General features: G+C 46.5%; 1 protein-coding gene across 1 annotated transcript in view; it reads left to right on the top strand.

Annotated features, from left to right (window-relative positions):
- Positions 1–4926: 4926 nt before the first annotated feature.
- SGMS2 (sphingomyelin synthase 2) overlaps positions 4927–9502 on the top strand; it is a 42593-nt gene continuing 38017 nt past the window's right edge. The window contains exon 1 of the mRNA XM_075287216.1: positions 4927–5009. The gene's annotated coding sequence lies outside the window, so the exon portion shown is untranslated. The remainder of the gene's footprint in view (positions 5010–9502) is intronic.

Genomic DNA, 9502 nt, shown 5'->3' with positions numbered 1-9502 from the left:
AAAAAGCATAGTATATTGGTAATCTATGTTCTATTACAGGAACTGTGTGATCTTTATGTGCTCTTCATCTTTGAAAGTACCACATATGTATATTTTTGTTGAAAAAAACCAAACCAACCCTGTGCAGCAGTTTGGTTAATTTATTAAAGAGGACATGCCTCAGAATAAATTAGGTGGATCAATGGCCCTCCATGCTCCAGAAACGCTAGGAATTGGCATCTATATGAGCTAAATTATGGTAAATCTGGGGTCCAATTTTCAGAAAAATGGCTCGCAGGAAGCAAACATCAAAAAATTCCATATTTTTGTGCATAAGCACCTCCCAGGCACTTCTAGTGGCAGCTTATCACCCCTGAGAACAAAAGGATCAAAAACATAAAATTCAGCATGCCTGATCCTGGTTCCCCCAACATCATCTGTCAGGGAAGAGTAGACACAAATCAATATGGATCTTTTATGACATCCCATTCTAAATTCATAGGCATTAAGGCTGAGGCCCCAGGGTGCAGAAAACCTGCTTTTTTATAGCAGTTTTTGATGCATTTTTTTGAACCCAACTTAGGAGAGGCTGCAAATAGAATGGAAAATGTAACTTCTCCGATCTGTTCATCCAACTCCTGGAATTGACTCAAAAGAATAAATAAAATGTAGCAAGAACTAAAGCAAAAAAAAAGTAGCTTTTCTACAACTTGAGACCTTAGCCTAAAGCCGGGGCCCCACATTGCAAAAACGCAGCGTACATCCAAAGCAAAAAAACACTGTGTTTGACATTACTTGTAAAGTGGATGGCATTCTGGCTAAGCCCATCCATACATTGCAGAAAAGATTCTGCAGCACAAATGCTCCGATTCCAAAAACTGGCATGTGTTTGTAAATTGCAGCATCTTGCAGCGTTGTGGTTTTGGAAATCGCAGCAAGACAAATACACCTAAGGAAACACCTGCGGTTTCCCTATCGGTATAATAGAAGCTGAAAGTCAGCAGTGGAAGATTCTACAGGCTTTCTGTGAAAAGTGCTGCAGAAAAAAAGTGATGTGTTTCTGCCACAGTTTTTTCTGCAGTTTTTTGGCTGCAGTTTGCTACGAGTGGGGCTTTAGCCGAAAGTAGTTTTCAAGGCAAATGATACTGATGACCTACCATGTTCTTATCAACCGCTCCATGAAGAACAGAGCTGGAAAGAGATGGTTGTCTTCCATGTCAATACCCTTATATGTTCACACTGAGTTTTTTGGCAGCGGAAAAAATCTGTTTCAGGAATTAGGAAACTTTTTTTGACAGTTTTTTTACATGAGGCGTTTTTTGGAGCTTTTTCTGTTTTGCTTTTGCTCCAGCACAGTGTATGGACCTGGAGACTTCTCTTTGAAAAACGCTAGCGGTTTTTGAAGTGTTTTTTGCAAAAAAAAAAGTGACAAAAAAAGTCATGGTTTTTCTGCCTCCCATTGACTTCAGTGGGTTTTTCCAGGCGGAATCCGCCTGAAAATAGGTCATGTCGCTTTTTTTTCCGCTAGCTGAAAAAAAACACTAGAGGAAAAAAAAAGGTAGTGCCTCCCATTGAAATGAATGGGAGGCTTTTTGCAGGCAGATTTTGAGGCGGATTCCGCCTCAAAATCCAGTGGCAAAAAAACTCTGTGTGGACATACCTAGTCCTCTGTTTTTTACACAGCTGCTAACAATCACTGATCGTCGGGGATCCCGGGTGTCGGGCCCCCACTTGTCTGATATTGATGAACTGTCCTAAGGATAGGTCATCATTTGCTCAGAAAACCTCTTTAATTTGGATGCACTATAAGGACAAAAGTATAGGGACAGCTGGGTATTAAAAGGAGCTTTTGACATCCCATTTTAAATCCATAGACATTTATATGGAAGTTGTCCCACTTTGTATCTAAAAGAGCTTCCACTTTTCTAGGAAGACTTTCTACATCTAGATTTTGGAGTAAGTCTGTGTCAATGTTTGCCCATTTATCCAGAAAAGCAGTTGTGAGGTCAGACACTAATGTTGGATGAGAGGGACTGGCTCCGTTCTAGTTCATCCCAAAGGTATTGGATTGTGTTAAGGTCAGCGCTCTGTGTAAAGCAGTCAAGTTCTTCAACACTAAAGTCATCCAACCAAACCCTGCTTTGTGTACTGACGCACAGTCAAGCTAGAACAGAATTTGGCCTTCCACAATCTGTTCCCAAAAAGCTGGAAGCATGCAATTGTCCAAAATATCTTGGTATGATGGTATTTCCATGCACTGAATTTAAGGGTCCTAGGCCTGAATAACAAATCCATAGCATTATCCTCCCTCCACCAACTTTAGAGTTGGCACAATGCAGTCATGCAGGTAACCTTCTCCTGGCATTTGACAAACACAGTCCGTTGGAATTCCGGATAGAGATGTGTCCATCGCTCCAGAGAACACATTACCACTGCTCTAGAGTCCAGTTGGGCCGCATGCTTTATACCTTTCCATCTGATGCTTGGCATTGTGCTTGCTGAATTTCGCTGGGGTCCCATTCTTTCACAAATGTCTGTAATGGCAGCCTGCATGGGTAGGGGTTGGATTTTATATATCTGTGGCAAAGGGATTGAATGAAATGGTTATGAGCTGTGGACCAATATTTCTCTCCCTATAGTTTATACATTATTGTGCGCACCACATCAAACAACAACTTCTCAGTTATTGGGTAACATACAAAGGGTCATACATAAGGGTGCACTCTGTATTACATATACTGGAGTCCACCCATTGCACCCACTAGCTTAAATCTAATAGGACACTTCAGAGTCCTCCTAATCCTAACAACATAAGACATAGATCATGAAGGAAGGTCAAACAGACTCAGAGAATGAGTTCTGGATTACCAGATCGTCCTCCTCCGGCGCTCGCGAACTGACATTGATATAAAAAAAATGGCCTGGGCGCATGCGCAGTAGCATGCGGTTTCTACTACGGCTACTGCGCATGCGCCCAAGGCCATTTTTTTTTATCAATGTCAGTTCGCGAGCGCCGGAGGAGGACGGGACCCGAGGACATCGGAGGAAGAGGAGGCGTGGATGAAGAAGACGGCGCACCCGGAATGCCCACCCATCGTTCACGATGTGTAAGTAGATCAACCGGGGGGGGGGGGTGTAGTTTAATATAACATTTACGGTGCCTGAATAGCCTTTTTAAAGGCTATTCACGCATATGTGGGACTCTATCAGCATAATTTTGCTGATAGAGCCCCTTTAATGCAGTGGGGGTACAGGAAAGGAGAGAGTTAACATAACATTGACATCAGGTCAATAACAGCTCTACCCATCTGCAGGGGTGCCATTATTAACTCTCTCATCTCCACAGCTTAGAGCAGGGGTGGGCAATTAATTTTCCCATGGGGCTGTATAAGAAATTGAAACTATGCTAGAGGGCTGCGCCATGGAAAATTTAGCTCCACCCACTTCTACATTGACTCCGCCCATTCCCAATCATCTTTCCATGTGCAACCACAAAGTATAATCCTCCTACAGTCACCCGTACATTATATGCCCCCCCATTATAATATTCCCTTCCAACTGCCCCACAGTATTAAGTCCCTCTCCTGGTGCCCCAGTTTAAACTGGTGAAAACTAGAGGGGACATGTAAACAGTAGGGGTAGTTGGAGGGGGCAATAAATTGACAGCTGGAGCGGGACATGAAACTGGGGGCAACTAGAGGTTTAATGCCCCCTCCAGTTGTCCCCAGTTTAAATGCCCTCTTCATCTACCCCCAGTTTCATGCCCCCCCTCCATCTCTCCCTCAGTTTCATATCCCCCTTTATTTGCCCCATTTCATGTCCCCCCTCCATCTCTCCCCCAGTTTCATGTCCCCCACCATCTCTCCCCCAGTTTCATGTCCCCCCCTCCATCTCTCCCCCAGTTTCATGTCCCCCCTCCATCTCTCCCCCAGTTTCATGTCCCCCCTCCATCTCTCCCCCAGTTTCATGCCCCAAATCCATCTCTCCCCCAGTTTCATGTCCCCCCTCCATCTCTCCCCCAGTTTCATGTCCCCCCTCCATCTCTCCCCCAGTTTCATGCCCCAAATCCATCTCTCCCCCAGTTTCATGTCCCCCCTCCATCTCTCCCCCAGTTTCATGTCCCCCCTCCATCTCTCCGCCAGTTTCATGTCCCCCCTCCATCTCTCCCCCAGTGTCATGCCCCCCTCCATCTCTCCGCTAGTTTCATGTCCTCCCTCCATCTCTCCCCCAGTTTCATGTCCCCCCTCCATCTCTCCCCCAGTTTCATGTCCCCCTCCATCTCTCCCCCCGTTTCATGTCCCCCCTCCAGCTCTCCCCCAGTTTCATGTCCCCCCCTCCATCTCTCCCCCAGTTTCATGTCCCCCCTCCATCTCTCCCCCAGTTTCATGTCCCCCCTCCATCTCTCCCCCAGTTTCATGCCCCAAATCCATCTCTCCCCCAGTTTCATGTCCCCCTCCATCTCTCCCCCAGTTTCATGTCCTCCCTCCATCTCTCCCCCAGTTTCATGTCCTCCCTCCATCTTTATCTCATCTTCTTGAACTGTCCAGCCGGCACTAAGACACGCCCCTAGACACGCCCCACTAGACAAGCTGTGCGGCCGGACTGAATCAGTCAGAGGGTCTGGGTATCTGTGGATGTTGGGAGATATAGAGGTTGTGAGACGATCATGTGTCTGTAGCTCCGGTCACAGGATAGGACATAGCCTGCTGCCGTGTGCCCACCCTCCATGAATCAGCAGCCGCTGGCACCTGTCTGCTGCCGGGCACTGAGGTGGGCGCTGGTCCTGCCTGACAGAAGAGCAGTGAGTCAGGGTTTGGCTATGGAGTGGGCGGGAAGGAGAGCGCCTGTGATGTCAGGCGGGAGGAGGAGGACAGGAGGAGCACAGCGCTGAGGTTGGAGACATAGAGAAAAAAGGGGTCGGGCAGGGATCATGAAGACTACTGGAGACTCACCCAGCGAGCGGCAGTGCTGCACCCGGGAGCCGAGCGTCCCCCCGCCGCTACAGCTCCGTCACACCAGCGGCTCTGCAGGTGAGTGCGCAAAGTTTGTCAGGTGCAGCGGGGACTGGTAGGTGTAGGGGCTGTGGGCACTGCTCAGTCTATCTAGGTGTAGGGGCTGTGGGCACTGCTCAGTCTATCTAGGTGTAGGGGCTGTGGGCACTGCTCAGTCTATCCATCTATAGATGTGTCTGTGGACTAAGCACCTATATAATATACACATATATATACACACATAGCATGCAAGTATCTACAGGCTTTGGAGCATTTTCTGCAATGTGTCAGATTCTGGTCAGAGGAAAGTTCCTATGTATGCTGGGAGTGGCAGCAGTGCCATGTAGTGAGCTGGTCCAGTGCTGGAGGTGCAGGGTGACCCATCATCACATGCCACACTGTGTGCAACAAGTCATCAGGTCAGTGGGGTATGCCAGCTAATGGTATGTGGCACACAGCCTGGGAGCCACTATTCATGGGCACAGCTTGACACACCAGGCATCCTTTAGCCTGTAGCACATTCTGGACTATTGGGCGGTCAGTGACATCTACATTAAAGGGCTTGTTTAAGATATGACACAAATTGAAGAAACCCAGGCAATGGCTTTTCTATATCCACCTGTTCGATCCCTGCCATATCATACACATATACAAACCTTCCTCAGTGGTCTTCAGCCATATACCACTAAGGCTGCAGCAGATTGGGCGGTATACAGCACAATATTATACAGTATTGGGGGATGAAATAGGTCAGTTTTGTATTTGTTTCAGATTTGATAACACCACCTTTAACTTTCTGAAAGGAAATTTGCTTTCTATTTGTGATCTCTGCTCAGACTTCCAGTCTGGTAGGATTCCAGATTATTTTGCAGTCCTATGGCAGAGTATCAGAATTGCATTGTATTCGTAATCTCTGAAAGTGACCAACAATGGAAGGTCAACAAGGTGATATACTCTGATCACATTACAAGACAATGGATATTGTCAACTTTGATCTTCCCTGCAGAGCTAAGTACATGTTGTTTGTGTGTACAGTATCCAGTCCTGGTATGTGTCAGTGCTTGGCAGGGAGTGTCAGGGCGATCACAGTTGCTGTGCAAATCTTACAAACCTCCCCCAAGCATATTGTCCTGTCACTACCACATCACACAGCACTTTACCGGGGTAAACAATATACCTTTGTTATGTGTGGCAATTTTCTACATTTGGAGAAAAAACAGCTTTGATGTCTTATGTAGATGGGGTAGTTGGTGCAACACTTCAGCTGCAGTAACCCTGCACAGCCACTACATAGTGTACAGAGTCTTCTCCTTCCAGCTCTGGCGACTATGTTTCTCTGCTGTTGGCAGCTGATCAGTTCAGGTGCCAGGTGTTGTATTTGCCCCACAACAGTTCAGCTGCGGTAACCCAGCACAGCCACTATATAGTGTACAGAGCCTTCTGTCTCTGGCCACTATGTTGTTCTGCTCTCGGCAGCTGATCGGTGCAGGTGCCAGGTGTTGTACCAGAATATTGACGACTTTTCCTAAGAACAGGTCATTTGTATAAATACTCTGGACAAACTGGAAAAACACTGTAATATAGAAGTGCTGCATGGAGGGGTTGCATTTTAGGTGTTGTTGAAGTTGGCAAGCCTTTCTTACTTCATTTGGGGTCTACAGACTTATTGATGTGTGAGTACACATAAGAAATCACATGAGTCATCACATTTCTAAAGATGACTGGACTGTTCCTTAATATAGACTTCATGCCAGCCTCCTGTTATGGCAGGAATCAATAGAGAGATGTGTGTTACATGGGAATGATTGTAGCAGGGAGATGAGATAAAGTACATTATGTACTTGCCATGCCCATCAGTGGCCAGGAAAGTTTGCACTATTTCTCTCCACACATCTGCCATTCCTGGAGAGGTGTGTGCCCGTTTAATACTGTACTTACATAACAACATACTTTCCTCTCAAGTTATCATGTTGTGATGTCATATGAGATGATCTTCACTGTGTGTGTAATGGGTCACAGTATCTGGAGTTCTTCATTTATTTAGTGTTTGTAATACATTACTATGTGGGCAAGATGACAAAAGTCTTAGACGTTCAGTGGATAACCTTTGATACATCTAGAACTGCATTTATACATGTACATTTACTTTCTGTCCCTTTGACGCTGTCTGTAGAATACTGGTCAGTATTTAGTGCAATTTTTATTCTATTGTACTTTAGATTAAAGAGGTTTTCTGGGCAAAAAAAAATAATAAAAAAAATAAAAAATAAATATATATATATATATATATATATATATATATATATATATATATATATTTTTTTTTTTTAAATGTCTGTTAGTGGTTAATAAGTACACCCATATGCCTTTAGCAGTGATTTCTGGGTCGCTCTGGGAGCTCCTGGTATCTCCTGCATTTGTTTACTTGGTTCAGCTTCCTGCTATGTAACTTCCATACTGCACACTACTGCCGATCATCCACACAGTAGAGGTGGATTATCGGCAGCAGTGCGCAGAGTAGAGGGCGTTCCTGCAGAATCAGTAAAGGAGGAGGAGCCATCAGCCATCGGAAGAAGAGTGGAAGATAAAATAATCCTTTAATAGCCCCACCATGGGGAAATTCAGTGTGTTACAGCAGCATAGATGATACAAATACAAAACCTCCAAGGTAGGCATTAAAGAGACAGTAGGTACAGATTTTAAAAAAAGTAAGAAAAGGTAGTAGAAGGGATATCGCAACTTAAAGATCTGTTCTCTATACGCAGTGGGGAGGAAAGACTTCTGACAGCGCTCCATCTCACACTTAGGCTACGGACCCACTTTGCGGAAATGCCGCTTTTTTTTTGTTGTTGCAGATTTTCCTGCGGTTTTTTGAGCCAAAGCCAAAAATGGCTACAAAAGAAATGGGAAATATATAGGAAGTTCTTATACTTCTCCCTTCTGCTCAATCCACTCCTGGCTTTGGCTCAAAAAAACACAACAAAATATGTATATAAAAAAAGCTGCGTTTCCACAATATGGGGCTTCAGCCTTAGGGTGAAGCAGCTTGGTAAGTATAATAGGGTGGATTGGGAAAGCAGGTAGTAATACTGCTGATCTGTTTCTGGAAATGGGTAAATGGATCGTCACCAGATAATCAGAAAATGTCCCTGGGGTAGTCACGTGACTGCCCCAGGAATATGGATAAACAGGGCCGGCGTCAGCGCACGGCATAGTCGGGCAAGTGCCGGGGCCCACAGAGCCTCTGGGGGCCCCCCAGCACTTGCCTGTCACAATTTCAGCTCATCGGCGTCCGTCCGCCGATGAGCTGGAATACATACGCGATGCAGGAGCTGCGAGATCAGCTCCTGCTTTAAAGCTCCGGCCCGGCTTGCGTGTGTAGGCGCGATGACGTCATCGCGTCACGCCTACACACGCAATCCGGGCCGGAGCTAAGCAGGAGCTGATCTCACAGCTCCTGCATCGCGTATGTGATTGGAGGGAGAGAGAGAGGAGCGTCGGGGGAACGATGGAAGGTGAGTGATAGAAGGTGAGTGTAAGTGTTTGTTTTGTATTACATATTAAGGTGAAACATAATGAAGGGGGCCCATGAAACTGGGGGGCAAATGAAGGGGAGGGGGGGAACGGCATGATACTGGAGAACATGAAGGGGGTGGGGAGAGAACGGCATGAAACTGGGGACAGAGATGGAGGGGGCCCAAAGAAACTGGGGGGCAAATGAAGGGGAGGGGGGAACAGCATGACACTGGGGCAGATGGAGGGGGTGGGGAGAGAACGGCATGGAACTGGGGACAGAGATGGAGGGGGCCCAATGAAACTGAAGGGGCAAATGAAGGGGAGGGGGGGAACGGCATGACACTGGGGCAGAGACGGGGGACATGAAACTGTGGGCAGATGAAGGGGGAGAACGTGATGAAACTGGGGACAGAGATGGAGGGGGGACATGAAACTGGGGGCAGAGGAAGGGTGTATATGAAACTGGGGGAGAGATGGAGGGGGGCCATATAATTTACAGGTGACTGTAGGAGGATTATACTGTGTGGGAGCACATAATGAATGAGAATGGGTGGAATCCACATAAAAGTGGGTGGAGCTAAATTTGCAGCGGCGCGCAGAGCTTTTTAAAAGATTGGGAGGTATGGCGTTGGTGACGCCACACTCCTGCATGACATCACTCGCTTCATCTGCAACACACAGTGTCTCGACTCCCCCACCTCCTTTACAAGGGGGCCCACTGAGGCTCTGTCGCCCAAGGGCCCATAAAAACCTGGAGCCGGCCCTGTGGATAAATATACATTTTTGATTAATTATGTTATTTAGAAAGTAGGAGGGGGGAGGGGGTTTACTGTAGTGTAGGTATTTCCAGTTATACCAGACAACCCCTTTAAGTATGCTATAAAACAAACGGGGGCTGGCAGGCTGCATGGTTTACATGGGAAACTTTGTTTGGTTTCGGTGAAGTTTTTAGACTTGCGCTAGGTTCACACCTGTGTTCGGGTTTCCGTTCTTTGGGTCCACTTGAGGGAACGAAA

This window comes from Leptodactylus fuscus, chromosome 1 (assembly GCF_031893055.1).
Source record: "Leptodactylus fuscus isolate aLepFus1 chromosome 1, aLepFus1.hap2, whole genome shotgun sequence".
In the NCBI taxonomy this organism is placed as follows: Eukaryota; Metazoa; Chordata; class Amphibia; order Anura; family Leptodactylidae; genus Leptodactylus; species Leptodactylus fuscus.
Note: the sequence above shows the minus strand (reverse complement) of the source record. Positions and strands in the feature narration are given on the sequence as shown.